The sequence below is a fragment of the Hemiscyllium ocellatum genome, chromosome 45 (genome assembly GCF_020745735.1).
Source record: "Hemiscyllium ocellatum isolate sHemOce1 chromosome 45, sHemOce1.pat.X.cur, whole genome shotgun sequence".
NCBI lineage: Eukaryota > Metazoa > Chordata > Chondrichthyes > Orectolobiformes > Hemiscylliidae > Hemiscyllium > Hemiscyllium ocellatum.
This window is the reverse complement of record NC_083445.1, coordinates 31724295-31745718: the sequence shown is the minus strand read 5'-3', so window position 1 is coordinate 31745718 and position 21424 is coordinate 31724295.

Here is a 21424-nt window from a genome sequence, read left to right as displayed (position 1 = left end):
CTGACCATCACCGTGACCACACACTGACCATCACCACGATCACACACTGTCCATCACCGCGATCACACGCTGACCATCACCGCGATCACACGCTGACCATCACCACGATCACACACTGACCATCACCGTGATCACACACTGACCATTACCACGATCATACACTGACCATCATCGCGGTCACACACTGACCATCACCGTGATCACACACTGACCTTCACCGCAATCACACACTGACCATCACCACGATCACACGCTGACCAACACCACGATCACATACTGACCATCACTGCGATCACACACTGACCATCACCGTGACCACACACTGACCATCACCACGATCACACACTGACCATCACCGTGATCACACACTGACCATTACCACGATCACACACTGACATTCAACACGATCACACACTGACATTCAACACGATCACACACTGACCATCACCGCGATCACACACTGACCACCACCGCGATCACACACTGACCATCACCGTGATCACACACTGACCATTACCACGATCACACACTGACATTCAACACGATCACACACTGACCATCACCGCGATCACACACTGACCACCACCGCGATCACACACTGACCATCACCAAGATCACACACTGACCATCAGCGCGATCACACACTGACCACCACCGCGATCACACACTGACCATCACCACGATCACACACTGACCATCACCGTGATCACGCACTGACCTTCACCGCGATCACACACTGACCATCACCGCGATCACACACTGACCATCACCGTGATCACACACTGACCATCACCATAATCACACACTGACCATCAGCGCGATCACGTACTGACCATCACCGTGATCACATACTGACCATCACCACGATCACACACTGACCATCACCGTAATCACACACTGACCATCACCGCGATCACACACTGACCATCAACACGATCACACACTGACCATCACCGCGATCACATTCTAACCATCACCACGGACACACACTGACCATCACCGTGATCACACACTAACCATCACCGCGATCACACACTGACCATCACCGCGATCGCATACTGACCATCACCGCGATCACACACTGATCATCACCGCGATCACACACTGATCATCACCGCGATCGCACACTGACCATCACCGCGATCACACACTGACCATCACCGCGATCACACACTGATCATCACCGCAATCACATACTGACCATCACCGTGATCACACAGTGACAATCACCGCGATCACACACTGACCATCACCGCGATCACACACTGACCATCACCGTGATCACACACTGACCATCACCACGATCATACACTGACCATCACCGCGATCACACTCTGACAATTACCACCATCACACACTGACCATCACCGCGATCACACACTGACCATCACCGCGATCACATACTGACCATCACCGTGATCACACACTGACCATCACCACACTCACACACTGACCATCACCGAGATCACACACTGACCATCACCGCCATCACACACTGTCCATCACCGCCATCACACACTGACCATCACCGCGATCACACACTGACCATCACCGCAATCACATACTGACCAATGCCGCGATCACGCACTGATCTTCACCGTGGTCACACACTGGCCATCACCGCGATCACACACGGACATCACCGTGATCACACACTGACCATCACCACGATCATACACTGACCATCACCGCGATCACACTCTGACAATTACCACCATCACACACTGACCATCACCGCGATCACACACTGACCATCACCGCGATCACATACTGACCATCACTGCGATCACACACTGACCATCACCGCGATCACATAGAACATAGAACATAGAAGGATACAGCGCAGTACAGGCCCTTCGGCCCTCGATGTTGCGCCGACCGAATCCTACCTAACCTATACTAGCCCAATAACTTCCAAATGCCTATCCAATGCCCGCTTAAATGACCATAAAGAAGGAGAGTTCACCACTGCTACTGGCAGGGCATTCCATGAACTCACAACCCGCTGTGTGAAGAATCTACCCCTAACATCTGTCCTATACCTACCACCCCTTAATTTAAAGCTATGTCCCCTAGTAACACCTGACTCCATTAGCTGTAAAAGGTTCTTAGTATCTACCCTATCTAAACCCCTAATCATCTTATACACTTCTATCAGATCTCCCCTAAACCTTCTCTTCTCCAATGAGAACAGCCCCAAGTGCCTCAGCCTTTCCTCATAAGATTTTCCTACCATTCCAGGCAACATCCTGGTAAACCTCCTCTGCACCCGTTCTAAAGCTTCCACATCCTTCCTATAGTATGGCGACCAAAACTGCACACAATACTCCAGATGAGGCCGCACCAGAATCTTATACAACTGCAACATGACCTCAGGACTCCGGAACTCAATTCCTCTGCCAATAAAGCCCAGTACACCATATGCCTTCCTCACATCACTATTTACCTGGGTGGCAACTTTCAGAGATCTGTGTACATGGACACCAAGATCCCTCTGCTCATCCACACTACCAAGTAGCCTACCATTAGCCCAGTAATCCATCATCTTGTTATTCCTACCAAAGTGAACGACTTCGCACTTAGCTACATTGAATTCCATTTGCCACATTTCCGCCCAGCTCTGCAACTTATCTATATCCCGCTGTAACTTACCACTTCCTTCCTCACCATCCACATACTGACCATCGACACCATCACACCGTGACCATCACAGTGATCACACACTGACCAGCACCGTGATCACACACTGACCATCACAGTGATCACACACTGACCAGCACCGTGATCACACACTGACCATCACCGCGATCACACACTGACCATCACCGTGATCACACACTGACCATCACCACGATCACACACTGACCATCACTGTGATCACACACTGACCATTACCACGATCACACACTGACCATCACCGCGATCACACTCTGACCGTCACCACGATCACATTCTGACCATCACCGCGATCACACACTGACCATCACCACGATCACATACTGACCATCACCGTGATCACACAGTGACCATAACGACGATCACACACTGACCATCACCGCGATCACACACTGACCATCACCGCGATCACATACTGACCAACACCGCGATCACACACTGACCATCACCGAGATCACACACTGACCATCACCGCGATCAGACACTGACCATAACTGCGATCACACACTGACCATTACCGCGATCACACATTGACCATCACCACAGTCACACACTGACCATCACCGCGATCACACACTGACCATCACCACGATCACACACTGACCATCACCATGATCATACACTGACCTTCACCGCGATCACACACTGGCCATCACCGCGATCACACACTGACCATCACCGTGATCACACACTGACCATCACCACGATCACATTCTGAACATCACCGCAATCACACACTGACCATCACCATGATCACACACTGTCCACCACCGCGATCACACGCTGACCATCACCGCGATCACACGCTGACCATCACCACGATCACACACTGACCATCACCGTGATCACACACTGACCATTACCACGATCATACACTGACCATCACCGCGATCACACACTGACCATCACCGTGATCACACACTGACCATCACCACGATCACACGCTGACCATCACCACGATCACACGCTGATCATCACCATGATCACACACTGACCATCACCGCGACCACATACTGACCATCGCCGTGATCACACACTGACCATCACCGAGATCACACACTGACCATCACCGCGATCAGACACTGACCATCACCATGATCACATACTGACCATCACCACCTTCACACACTGACCATCACCGTGATCACACACTGACCATTACCACGATCACACACTGACCCTCACCGCGATCACATACTGACCGTCACCGCAGTCACACTCTGACCATCACCGCGATCACACACTGACCATCACCACGATCACATACTGACCATCACCTCGATCACAGACTGACCATCACCGTGATCACACACTGACCATCACCATGATCACACACTGACCATCACCGCGATGACACACTGACCATCACCGTGATCACACACTGACCATTACCACGATCACATACTGACCATCACCACGATCACACACTGACCATCACCACGATCACACGCTGATCATCACCGCGATCACACACTGACCATCACCAATATCACATACTGACCATCACTGCGATCACACGCTGACCATCACCGTGATCACACACTGACCATCACCATGATCACACACTGACCATCACCACGATCACATACTGACCATCACCGCGATCACAGACTGACCATCACCGTGATCACACACTGACCATCACCATGATCACACACTGACCATCACCGCGATGACACACTGACCATCACTGTGATCACAAACTGACCATTACCACGATCGCACACTGACTATCACCGTGATCACACACTGAACAACACCACGATCACACGCTGACCATCACTGCGATCACATACTGACCATCACCACGATCACGCACTGACCATCACCATGATCACACACTGACCACCACCGTGATCACACACTGACCATCACCACGATCACGCACTGACCATCACCGTGATCACACACTGACCCTCACCGCGATCACATACTGACCGTCACCGCGGTCACACTCTGACCATCACCACGATCACACACTGACCATCACCACGATCACATACTGACCATCACCGCGATCACACGCTGATCATCACCGTGATCACACACTGACCATCTCCATGATCACACACTGACCATCACCGCGATGACACACTGACCATCACCGTGATCACACACTGACCATTACCACGATCACACACTGAACATCACCGCGATCACACACTGACCATCACCACGATCACACGCTGACCATCACTGCAATCACATACTGACCATCACCACGATCACACACTGACCATCACCACGATCACACGCTGATCATCACCGCGATCACACACTGACCATCACCACGATCACACACGGACCATCACCGCGATCACAGACTGACCATCACCGTGATCACACACTGACCATCACCACGATCACATACTGACCATCACCGCGATCACAGACTGACCATCACCGTGATCACACACTGACCATCACCGTGATCACACACTGACCATCACCATGATCACACACTGACCATCACCACGATCACATACTGACCATCACCGCGATCACAGACTGACCATCACCGTGATCACACACTGACCATTACCACGATCACACACTGACCATCACCGCGATCACACACTGTCCATCACCACGATCACACACTGACCATCACCGCGATCACACACTGACCATCACCGTGATCACACGCTGACCATCACCGTGATCATACACTGACCTTCACCGCGATCACACACTGACCATCACCGTGATCACACACTGACCATCACCACGATCACATTCTGAACATCACCGCGATCACACACTGACCATCACCACGATCACACACTGTCCATCACCACGATCACAGGCTGACCATCACCACGATCACATACTGACCATCACCACGATCACACACTGACCATCACCGTGATCACACGCTGACCATCACCGCGATCACACACTGACCATCACCGTGATCACACACTGACCATCACCACGATCACATTCTGAACATCACCGCGATCACACACTGACCATCACCACGATTACACACTGTCCATCACCACGATCACAGGCTGACCATCACCACGATCACATACTGACCATCGCCGTGATCACACACTGACCATCACCGTGATCACACACTGACCATTACTATGATCATACACTGACCCTCACCGCGATCACATACTGACCATCACCGCGGTCACACTCTGACCATCATCGCGATCACACACTGACCATCACCACGATCACATACTGACCATCACCGCGATCACAGACTGACCATCACCGTGATCACACACTGACCATTACCACGATCACACACTGACCATCACCGCGATCACACACTGACCATCACCGCGATCACACGCTGACCATCACCGCGATCACATACTGACCATCACCACGATCACACACTGACCATCACCACGATCACACACTGACCATCACCACGATCACACGCTGATCATCACCGCGATCACACACTGACCATCACCGCGGTCACATACTGACCATCACCGCGATCACAGACTGACCATCACCGCGATCACACACTGACCATCACCACGATCACACACTGACCATCACCGCGATGACACACTGACAATCACCGCGATCACACACTGACCATCACTGCGATCACACGCTGACCATCACTGCGATCACATACTGACCATCACCGCGATCACATGCTGACCATCACCACGATCACATACTGACCATCACCACGATCACACACTGACCATCACCACGATCACACACTGACCATCACCACGATCACATACTGACCATCACCGCGATCACAGACTGACCATCACCGTGATCACACACTGACCATCACCATGATCACACACTGACCATCACCGTGATGACACACTGACCATCACCGTGATCACACACTGACCATCACCACGATCACACGCTGAGCATCACCACGATCACACGCTGACCATCACCGCGATCACATACTGACCATCACCACGATCACACACTGACCATCACCACGATCACACACTGACCATCACCGTGATCATACACTGACCATCACCGCGATCACACACTGTCCTTCACCACGATCACACGCTAACCATCACCGTGATCACACACTGACCATCACCACGATCACACGCTGACCATCACCACGATCACACGCTGATCATCACCGTGATCACACACTGACCATCACCGTGATCACACGCTGACCATCACCGTGATCATACACTGACCTTCACCGCGATCACACACTGACCATCACCGTAATCACACACTGACCATCACCACGATCACACACTGACCATCACCACGATCACACACTGTCCATCACCACGATCACACACTGACCATCACCACGATGACTCACTGACAATCACCGCGATCACACACTGACCATCACTGCGATCACACGCTGACCATCACTGCGATCACATACTGACCATCACCACGATCACACGCTGACCATCACCGCGATCACACACTGACCATCACCACGATCACACGCTGACCATCACCGCGATCACACACTGACCATCACCACGATCACACACTGACCACCACCACGATCACATACTGACCATCACCGCGATCACAGACTGACCATCACCGTGATCACACACTGACCATCACCATGATCACACACTGACCATCACCGTGATCACACACTGACCATCACCACGATCACACACTGACCATCACCACGATCACACGCTGACCATCACTGCGATCACATACTGACCATCACCACGATCACACACTGACCATCACCACGATCACACACTGACCATCACCGTGATCATACACTGACCATCACCGCGATCACACACTGTCCATCACCACGATCACACGCTGACCATCACTGCGATCACAGACTGACCATCACCATGATCACACACTGACCATCACCATGATCACACACTGACCATCACCGCGATGACACACTGACCATCACCGTGATCCCACACTGACCATTACCACGATCACACACTGACCATCACCGCGATCACACACTGACCATCACCGCGATCACACACTGACCATCACTGCGATCACATACTGACCATCAGCACGATCACACACTGACCATCACCACGATCACACACTGACCATCACCACGATCACACGCTGATCATCACCGCGATCACACACTGACCATCACCACGATCACATACTGACCATTGCCGTGATCACACACTTACCATCACCACCTTCACACACTGACCATCACCGTGATCACACACTGACCATTACCACCTTCACGCGCTGACCATCACCGTGATCACACACTGTCCATCACCACGATCACACGCTGACCATCACCGTGATCACACACTGACCATCACCGTGATCACACACTGAACATCACCGCGATCACATACTGACCATCACCACGATCACACACTGACCATCACCATGATCACACACTGACCATCACCGCGATGACACACTGACCATCACCGTGATTACACACTGACCATTACCGCGATCACATACTGACCATCACCACGATCACACACTGACCATCACCATGATCACACACTGACCATCACCGCGATGACACACTGACCATCACTGCGATCACACACTGACCATCACCACGATCACACGCTGACCATCACTGCGATCACATACTGACCATCACCACGATCACACACTGACCATCACCACGATCACACGTTGATCATCACCGCGATCACACACTGACCATCACCACGATCACATACTGACCATCACCGCGATCACAGACTGACCATCACCGTGATCACACACTGACCATCACCATGATCACACACTGACCATCACCGCGATCACAGACTGACCATCACCGTGATCACACACTGACCATTACCACGATCACACACTGACCATCACCGCGATCACACACTGACCATCACCGCGATCACACGCTGACCATCACTGCGATCACATACTGACCATCACCACGATCACACACTGACCATCACCACGATCACACACTGACCATCACCACGATCACACGCTGATCATCACCGCGATCACACACTGACCATCACCGCGATCACATACTGACCATCACCGCGATCACAGACTGACCATCACCGCGATCACACACTGACCATCACCACGATCACACACTGACCATCACCGCGATGACACACTGACAATCACCGCGATCACACACTGACCATCACTGCGATCACACGCTGACCATCACTGCGATCACATACTGACCATCACCGCGATCACATGCTGACCATCACCACGATCACATACTGACCATCACCACGATCACACACTGACCATCACCACGATCACACACTGACCATCACCACGATCACATACTGACCATCACCGTGATCACACACTGACCATCACCATGATCACACACTGACCATCACCGTGATGACACACTGACCATCACCGTGATCACACACTGACCATCACCACGATCACACGCTGAGCATCACCACGATCACACGCTGACCATCACCGCGATCACATACTGACCATCACCACGATCACACACTGACCATCACCACGATCACACACTGACCATCACCGTGATCATACACTGACCATCACCGCGATCACACACTGTCCATCACCACGATCACACGCTAACCATCACCGTGATCACACACTGACCATCACCACGATCACACGCTGACCATCACCACGATCACACGCTGATCATCACCGTGATCACACACTGACCATCACCGTGATCACACGCTGACCATCACCGTGATCATACACTGACCTTCACCGCGATCACACACTGACGATCACCGTAATCACACACTGACCATCACCACGATCACACACTGACCATCACCACGATCACACACTGTCCATCACCACGATCACACACTGACCATCACCACGATGACACACTGACAATCACCGCGATCACACACTGACCATCACTGCGATCACACGCTGACCATCACTGCGATCACATACTGACCATCACCACGATCACACGCTGACCATCACCGCGATCACACACTGACCATCACCACGATCACACGCTGACCATCACCGCGATCACACACTGACCATCACCACGATCACACACTGACCACCACCACGATCACATACTGACCATCACCGCGATCACAGACTGACCATCACCGTGATCACACACTGACCATCACCATGATCACACACTGACCATCACCGTGATCACACACTGACCATCACCACGATCACACACTGACCATCACCACGATCACACGCTGACCATCACTGCGATCACATACTGACCATCACCACGATCACACACTGACCATCACCACGATCACACACTGACCATCACCGTGATCATACACTGACCATCACCGCGATCACACACTGTCCATCACCACGATCACACGCTGACCATCACTGCGATCACAGACTGACCATCACCATGATCACACACTGACCATCACCATGATCACACACTGACCATCACCGCGATGACACACTGACCATCACCGTGATCCCACACTGACCATTACCACGATCACACACTGACCATCACCGCGATCACACACTGACCATCACCACGATCACACACTGACCATCACTGCGATCACATACTGACCATCAGCACGATCACACACTGACCATCACCACGATCACACACTGACCATCACCACGATCACACGCTGATCATCACCGCGATCACACACTTACCATCACCACCTTCACACACTGACCATCACCGTGATCACACACTGACCATTACCACCTTCACACGCTGACCATCACCGTGATCACACACTGTCCATCACCACGATCACACGCTGACCATCACCGTGATCACACACTGACCATCACCGTGATCACACACTGAACATCACCGCGATCACATACTGACCATCACCACGATCACACACTGACCATCACCATGATCACACACTGACCATCACCGCGATGACACACTGACCATCACCGTGATTACACACTGACCATTACCGCGATCACATACTGACCATCACCACGATCACACACTGACCATCACCATGATCACACACTGACCATCACCGCGATGACACACTGACCATCACTGCGATCACACACTGACCATCACCACGATCACACGCTGACCATCACTGCGATCACATACTGACCATCACCACGATCACACACTGACCATCACCACGATCACACGTTGATCATCACCGCGATCACACACTGACCATCACCACGATCACATACTGACCATCACCGCGATCACAGACTGACCATCACCGTGATCACACACTGACCATCACCATGATCACACACTGACCATCACCGCGATCACAGACTGACCATCACCGTGATCACACACTGACCATCACCGCGAAGACACACTGACCATCACCGTGATCACACACTGACCATTAACACGATCACACACTGACCATCACCGCGATCACACACTGACCATCACCACGATCACACGCTGACCATCACCACGATCATACACTGACCTTCACCGCGATCACACACTGACCATCACCGTGATCACACACTGACCATCACCACGATCACATTCTGAACATCACCGCGATCACACACTGTCCATCACCACGATCACAGGCTGACCATCACCACGATCACATACTGACCATCACCACGATCACACACTGACCATCACCGTGATCACACGCTGACCATCACCGTGATCATACACTGACCTTCACCGCGATCACACACTGACCATCACCGTGATCACACACTGACCATCACCACGATCACATTCTGAACATCACCGCGATCACACACTGACCATCACCGTGATCACACACTGACCATTACCACGATCACACACTGACCATCACCGCGATCACACACTGACCATCACTGCGATCACACGCTGACCATCACTGCGATCACACACTGACCATCACCACGATCACACACTGACCATCACCGCGATCACACGCTGACCATCACTGCGATCACATACTGACCATCACCACGATCACACACTGACCATCACCACGATCACACACTGACCATCACCACGATCACACGCTGATCATCACCGCGATCACACACTGACCATCACCACGATCACATACTGACCATCACCGCGATCACAGACTGACCATCACCGTGATCACACACTGACCATCACCATGATCACACACTGACCATCACCGCGATGACACACTGACCATCACCGCGATCACACACTGACCATCACCACGATCACACGCTGACAATCACTGCGATCACATACTGGCCATCACCACGATCACACACTGATCATCACCGTGATCACACACTGACCATTACCACGATCACATACTGACCATCACCGCGATCACAGACTGACCATCACCGTGATCACACACTGACCATCACCATGATCACACACTGACCATCACCGCGATGACACACTGACCATCACCGCGATCACACACTGACCATCACCGCGATCACACGCTGACCATCACCACGATCACACGCTGATCATCACCGTGATCACACACTGACCATCACCGCGATCACATACTGACCATCACCACGATCACACACTGACCATCACCACGATCACACACTGACCATCACCGTGATCACACACAGACCGTTACCACGATCACAAACTGACCCTCACCGCGATCACATACTGACCGTCACCGCGGTCACATTCTGACCATCACCGCGATCACACACTGACCATCACCGTGATCACACACTGACCATCACCGCGATGACACACTGACCATCACCGTGATCACACACTGACCATCACCACGATCACACACTGACCATCACCACGATCACACACTGACCATCACCGCGATCACACACTGACCATCACCGCGATCACACACTGTCCATCACCACGATCACACGCTGACCATCACCGTGATCACACACTGACCATCACCACGATCACACGCTGACCATCACCACGATCACACGCTGATCATCACCGTGATCACACACTGACCATCACCGTGATCACACGCTGACCATCACCGTGATCATACACTGACCTTCACCGCGATCACACACTGACCATCACCGTGATCACACACTGACCATCACCACGATTACATTCTGAACATCACCGCGATCACACACTGACCATCACCACGATCACACACTGTCCATCACCACGATCACACGCTGACCATCACCACGATCACACACTGTCCATCACCACGATCACACGCTGACCATCATCGCGATCACACGCTGACCATCACCACGATCACACACTGACCATCACCGCGATCACACACTGACCGTTATCACGATCACAAACTGACCCTCACCGCGATCACATACTGACCGTCACCGCGGTCACATTCTGACCATCACCGCGATCACACACTGACCATCACCGTGATCACACACTGACCATCACCGCGATGACACACTGACCATCACCGTGATCACACACTGACCATCACCACGATCATACACTGACCATCACTGCGATCACACACTGTCCATCACCACGATCACACGCTGACCATCACCGTGATCACACACTGACCATCACCACGATCACACGCTGACCATCACCACGATCACACGCTGATCATCACCGTGATCACACACTGACCATCACCGTGATCACACGCTGACCATCACCGTGATCATACACTGACCTTCACCGCGATCACACACTGACCATCACCACGATCACACGCTGATCATCACCGTGATCACACACTGACCATCACCGCGATCACATACTGACCATCACCACGATCACACACTGACCATCACCACGATCACACACTGACCATCACCGTGATCACACACAGACCGTTACCACGATCACAAACTGACCCTCACCGCGATCACATACTGACCGTCACCGCGGTCACATTCTGACCATCACCGCGATGACACACTGACCATCACCGTGATCACACACTGACCATCACCGCGATGACACACTGACCATCACCGTGATCACACACTGACCATCACCACGATCACACACTGACCATCACCACGATCACACACTGACCATCACCGCGATCACACACTGACCATCACCGCGATCACACACTGTCCATCACCACGATCACACGCTGACCATCACCGTGATCACACACTGACCATCACCACGATCACACGCTGACCATCACCACGATCACACGCTGATCATCACCGTGATCACACACTGACCATCACCGTGATCACACGCTGACCATCACCGTGATCATACACTGACCTTCACCGCGATCACACACTGACCATCACCGTGATCACACACTGACCATCACCACGATTACATTCTGAACATCACCGCGATCACACACTGACCATCACCACGATCACACACTGTCCATCACCACGATCACACGCTGACCATCACCACGATCACACACTGTCCATCACCACGATCACACGCTGACCATCACCGCGATCACACGCTGACCATCACCACGATCACACACTGACCATCACCGCGATCACACACTGACCGTTACCACGATCACAAACTGACCCTCACCGCGATCACATACTGACCGTCACCACGGTCACATTCTGACCATCACCGCGATCACACACTGACCATCACCGTGATCACACACTGACCATCACCGCGATGACACACTGACCATCACCGTGATCACACACTGACCATCACCACGATCATACACTGACCATCACAGCGATCACACACTGTCCATCACCACGATCACACGCTGACCATCACCGTGATCACACACTGACCATCACCACGATCACACACTGACCATCACCATGATCACACACTGACCATCACCGCGATCACACGCTGACCATCACCGCGATCACACGCTGACCATCACCACGATCACACGCTGATCATCACCGTGATCACACACTGACCATCACCGCGATCACATACTGACCATCACCACGATCACACACTGACCATCACCACGATCACACACTGACCATCACCGTGATCACACACTGACCGTTACCACGATCACAAACTGACCCTCACTGCGATCACATACTGACCGTCACCGCGGTCACATTCTGACCATCACCGCGATCACACACTGACCATCACCACGATCACACGCTGACCATCACCACGATCACACGCTGATCATCACCGTGATCACACACTGACCATCACCGTGATCACACGCTGACCATCACCGTGATCATACACTGACCATCACCGTGATCACACGCTGACCATCACCGTGATCATACGCTGACCTTCACCGCGATCACACACTGACCATCACCGTGATCACACACTGACCATCACCACGATCACATTCTGAACATCACCGCGATCACACACTGACCATCACCACGATCACACGCTGACCATCACCACGATCACATACTGACCATCACTGCGATCACACACTGACCATCACTGTGACCACACACTGACCATCACCACGATCACACACTGACCATCACCGTGACCACACGCTGACCATCACCGTGATCACACGCTGACCATCACCGTGATCATACGCTGACCTTCACCGCGATCACACACTGACCATCACCGTGATCACACACTGACCATCACCACGATCACATTCTGAACATCACCGCGATCACACACTGACCATCACCACGATCACACGCTGACCATCACCACGATCACACGCTGACCATCACCACGATCACATACTGACCATCACCACGATCACACACTGACCATCACCACGATCACACACTGACCATCACCGTGACCACACACTGACCATCACCACGATCACACACTGACCATCACAGTGATCACACACTGACCATCACCGCGATCACATACTGACCATCACCGCGATGACACACTGACCATCACCGCGATCACACACTGACCATCACCACGATCACACGCTGACCATCTCTGCGATCACATACTGGCCATCACCACGATCACACACTGATCATCACCGTGATCACACACTGACCATTACCACGATCACACACTGACCATCACCACGATCACACACTGACCATCACCACGATCACACACTGACCATCACCGCGATCACACACTGACCATCACCGCGATCACACACTGTCCATCACCACGATCACACGCTGACCATCACCGTGATCACACACTGACCATCACCACGATCACACGCTGACCATCACCACGATCACACGCTGATCATCACCGTGATCACACACTGACCATCACCGTGATCACACGCTGACCATCACCGTGATCATACACTGACCTTCACCGCGATCACACACTGACCATCACCGTGATCACACACTGACCATCACCACGATTACATTCTGAACATCACCGCGATCACACACTGACCATCACCACGATCACACACTGTCCATCACCACGATCACACGCTGACCATCACCACGATCACACACTGTCCATCACCACGATCACACGCTGACCATCACCGCGATCACACGCTGACCATCACCACGATCACACACTGACCATCACCGCGATCACACACTGACCGTTATCACGATCACAAACTGACCCTCACCGCGATCACATACTGACCGTCACCGCGGTCACATTCTGACCATCACCGCGATCACACACTGACCATCACCGTGATCACACACTGACCATCACCGCGATGACACACTGACCATCACCGTGATCACACACTGACCATCACCACGATCATACACTGACCATCACTGCGATCACACACTGTCCATCACCACGATCACACGCTGACCATCACCGTGATCACACACTGACCATCACCACGATCACACGCTGACCATCACCACGATCACACGCTGATCATCACCGTGATCACACACTGACCATCACCGTGATCACACGCTGACCATCACCGTGATCATACACTGACCTTCACCGCGATCACACACTGACCATCACCACGATCACACGCTGATCATCACCGTGATCACACACTGACCATCACCGCGATCACATACTGACCATCACCACGATCACACACTGACCATCACCACGATCACACACTGACCATCACCGTGATCACACACAGACCGTTACCACGATCACAAACTGACCCTCACCGCGATCACATACTGACCGTCACCGCGGTCACATTCTGACCATCACCGCGATGACACACTGACCATCACCGTGATCACACACTGACCATCACCGCGATGACACACTGACCATCACCGTGATCACACACTGACCATCACCACGATCACACACTGACCATCACCACGATCACACACTGACCATCACCGCGATCACACACTGACCATCACCGCGATCACACACTGTCCATCACCACGATCACACGCTGACCATCACCGTGATCACACACTGACCATCACCACGATCACACGCTGACCATCACCACGATCACACGCTGATCATCACCGTGATCACACACTGACCATCACCGTGATCACACGCTGACCATCACCGTGATCATACACTGACCTTCACCGCGATCACACACTGACCATCACCGTGATCACACACTGACCATCACCACGATTACATTCTGAACATCACCGCGATCACACACTGACCATCACCACGATCACACACTGTCCATCACCACGATCACACGCTGACCATCACCACGATCACACACTGTCCATCACCACGATCACACGCTGACCATCACCGCGATCACACGCTGACCATCACCACGATCACACACTGACCATCACCGCGATCACACACTGACCGTTACCACGATCACAAACTGACCCTCACCGCGATCACATACTGACCGTCACCGCGGTCACATTCTGACCATCACCGCGATCACACACTGACCATCACCGTGATCACACACTGACCATCACCGCGATGACACACTGACCATCACCGTGATCACACACTGACCATCACCACGATCATACACTGACCATCACCGCGATCACACACTGTCCATCACCACGATCACACGCTGACCATCACCGTGATCACACACTGACCATCACCACGATCACACACTGACCATCACCATGATCACACACTGACCATCACCGCGATCACACGCTGACCATCACCGCGATCACACGCTGACCATCACCACGATCACACGCTGATCATCACCGTGATCACACACTGACCATCACCGCGATCACATACTGACCATCACCACGATCACACACTGACCATCACCACGATCACACACTGACCATCACCGTGATCACACACTGACCGTTACCACGATCACAAACTGACCCTCACTGCGATCACATACTGACCGTCACCGCGGTCACATTCTGACCATCACCGCGATCACACACTGACCATCACCACGATCACACGCTGACCATCACCACGATCACACGCTGATCATCACCGTGATCACACACTGACCATCACCGTGATCACACGCTGACCATCACCGTGATCATACACTGACCATCACCGTGATCACACGCTGACCATCACCGTGATCATACGCTGACCTTCACCGCGATCACACACTGACCATCACCGTGATCACACACTGACCATCACCACGATCACATTCTGAACATCACCACGATCACACACTGACCATCACCACGATCACACGCTGACCATCACCACGATCACATACTGACCATCACTGCGATCACACACTGACCATCACTGTGACCACACACTGACCATCACCACGATCACACACTGACCATCACCGTGACCACACGCTGACCATCACCGTGATCACACGCTGACCATCACCGTGATCATACGCTGACCTTCACCGCGATCACACACTGACCATCACCGTGATCACACACTGACCATCACCACGATCACATTCTGAACATCACCGCGATCACACACTGACCATCACCACGATCACACGCTGACCATCACCACGATCACACGCTGACCATCACCACGATCACATACTGACCATCACCACGACCACACACTGACCATCACCACGATCACACACTGACCATCACCGTGACCACACACTGACCATCACCACGATCACACACTGACCATCACAGTGATCACACACTGACCATCACCGCGATCACATACTGACCATCACCGCGATGACACACTGACCATCACCGCGATCACACACTGACCATCACCACGATCACACGCTGACCATCACTGCGATCACATACTGGCCATCACCACGATCACACACTGATCATCACCGTGATCACACACTGACCATTACCACGATCACATACTGACCATCACCGCGATCACAGACTGACCATCACCGTGATCACACACTGACCATCACCATGATCACACACTGACCATCACCGCGATGACACACTGACCATCACCGCGATCACACACTGACCATCACCGCGATCACACGCTGACCATCACCACGATCACACGCTGATCATCACCGTGATCACACACTGACCATCACCGCGATCACATACTGACCATCACCACGATCACACACTGACCATCACCACGATCACACACTGACCATCACCGTGATCACACACTGACCGTTACCACGATCACAAACTGACCCTCACCGCGATCACATACTGACCGTCACCGCGGTCACATTCTGACCATCACCGCGATCACACACTGACCATCACCGTGATCACACACTGACCATCACCGCGATGACACACTGACCATCACCGTGATCACACACTGACCATCACCACGATCACACACTGACCATCACCACGATCACACACTGACCATCACCGCGATCACACACTGTCCATCACCACGATCACACGCTGACCATCACCGTGATCACACACTGACCATCACCACGATCACACGCTGACCATCACCACGATCACACGTTGATCATCACCGTGATCACACACTGACCATCACCGTGATCACACGCTGACCATCACCGTGATCATACACTGACCTTCACCGCGATCACACACTGACCATCACCGTGATCACACACTGACCATCACCACGATTACATTCTGAACATCACCGCGATCACACACTGACCATCACCACGATCACACACTGTCCATCACCACGATCACACGCTGACCATCACCACGATCACACACTGTCCATCACCACGATCACACGCTGACCATCACCGCGATCACACACTGACCGTTACCACGATCACAAACTGACCCTCACCGCGATCACATACTGACCGTCACCGCGGTCACATTCTGACCATCACCGCGATCACACACTGTCCATCACCGCGATCACACGCTGACCATCACTACGATCACACACTGACCATCACCGTGATCACACACTGACCATCACCGCGATCACACGCTGACCATCACCACGATCACACGCTGATCATCACCGTGATCACACACTGACCATCACCGCGATCACATACTGACCATCACCACGATCACACACTGACCATCACCACGATCACACACTGACCATCACCGTGATCACACACTGACCGTTACCACGATCACAAACTGACCCTCACTGCGATCACATACTGACCGTCACCGCGGTCACATTCTGACCATCACCGCGATCACACACTGACCATCACCACGATCACATACTGACCATCACTGCGATCACACACTGACCATCACTGTGACCACACACTGACCATCACCACGATCACACACTGACCATCACCGTGACCACACGCTGACCATCACCGTGATCACACGCTGACCATCACCGTGATCATACGCTGACCTTCACCGCGATCACACACTGCCCATCACCGTGATCACACACTGACCATCACCACGATCACATTCTGAACATCACCGCGATCACACACTGACCATCACCACGATCACACGCTGACCATCACCACGATCACATACTGACCATCACCACGATCACACACTGACCATCACCACGATCACACACTGACCATCACCGTGACCACACACTGACCATCACCACGATCACACACTGACCATCACAGTGATCACACACTGACCATCACCGCGATCACATACTGACCATCACCACGATCACACACTGACCATCACCACGATCACACACTGACCATCACCGTGATCACACACTGACCGTTACCACGATCACAAACTGACCCTCACTGCGATAACATACTGACCGTCACCGCGGTCACATTCTGACCATCACCGCGATCACACACTGACCATCACCACGATCACATACTGACCATCACTGCGATCACACACTGACCATCACTGTGACCACATACTGACCATCACCACGATCACACACTGACCATCACCGTGATCACACGCTGACCATCACCGTGATCACACGCCGACCAACACCGTGATCATACGCTGACCTTCACCGCGATCACACACTGACCATCACCGTGATCACACACTGACCATCACCACGATCACATTCTGAACATCACCGCGATCACACACTGACCATCACCACGATCACACGCTGACCATCACCACGATCACATACTGACCATCACCACGATCACACACTGACCATCACCGTGATCACACACTGACCATTACCACGATCACACACTGACCATCACCGTGATCACACACTGACCATCACCGCGATCATACGCTGACCATCACCGCGATCACACACTGACCATCACCGTGATCACACACTGACCATTACCACGATCACACACTGACCATCACCGTGATCACACACTGACCATCACCGCGATCATACGCTGACCATCACCGCGATCACGTACTGACCATCACCACGATCACACACTGACCAACACAGTGACCACACACTGACCATCACCGTGATCACATACTGACCATCACCACGATCACATTCTGACCATCACCGCGATCACACACTGACCATCACCGTGATCACACACTGACCTCCACCGCGATCACACACTGACCATCACCGCGATCCAACACTGACCAACACCGCGATCACACACTGACCATCACCGTGATTACATACTGACCATCACCACGATCTCACACTGACCATAACCGCGATCCAACACTGACCATCACCGTGATCACACACTGTCCATCACTACGATCACACATT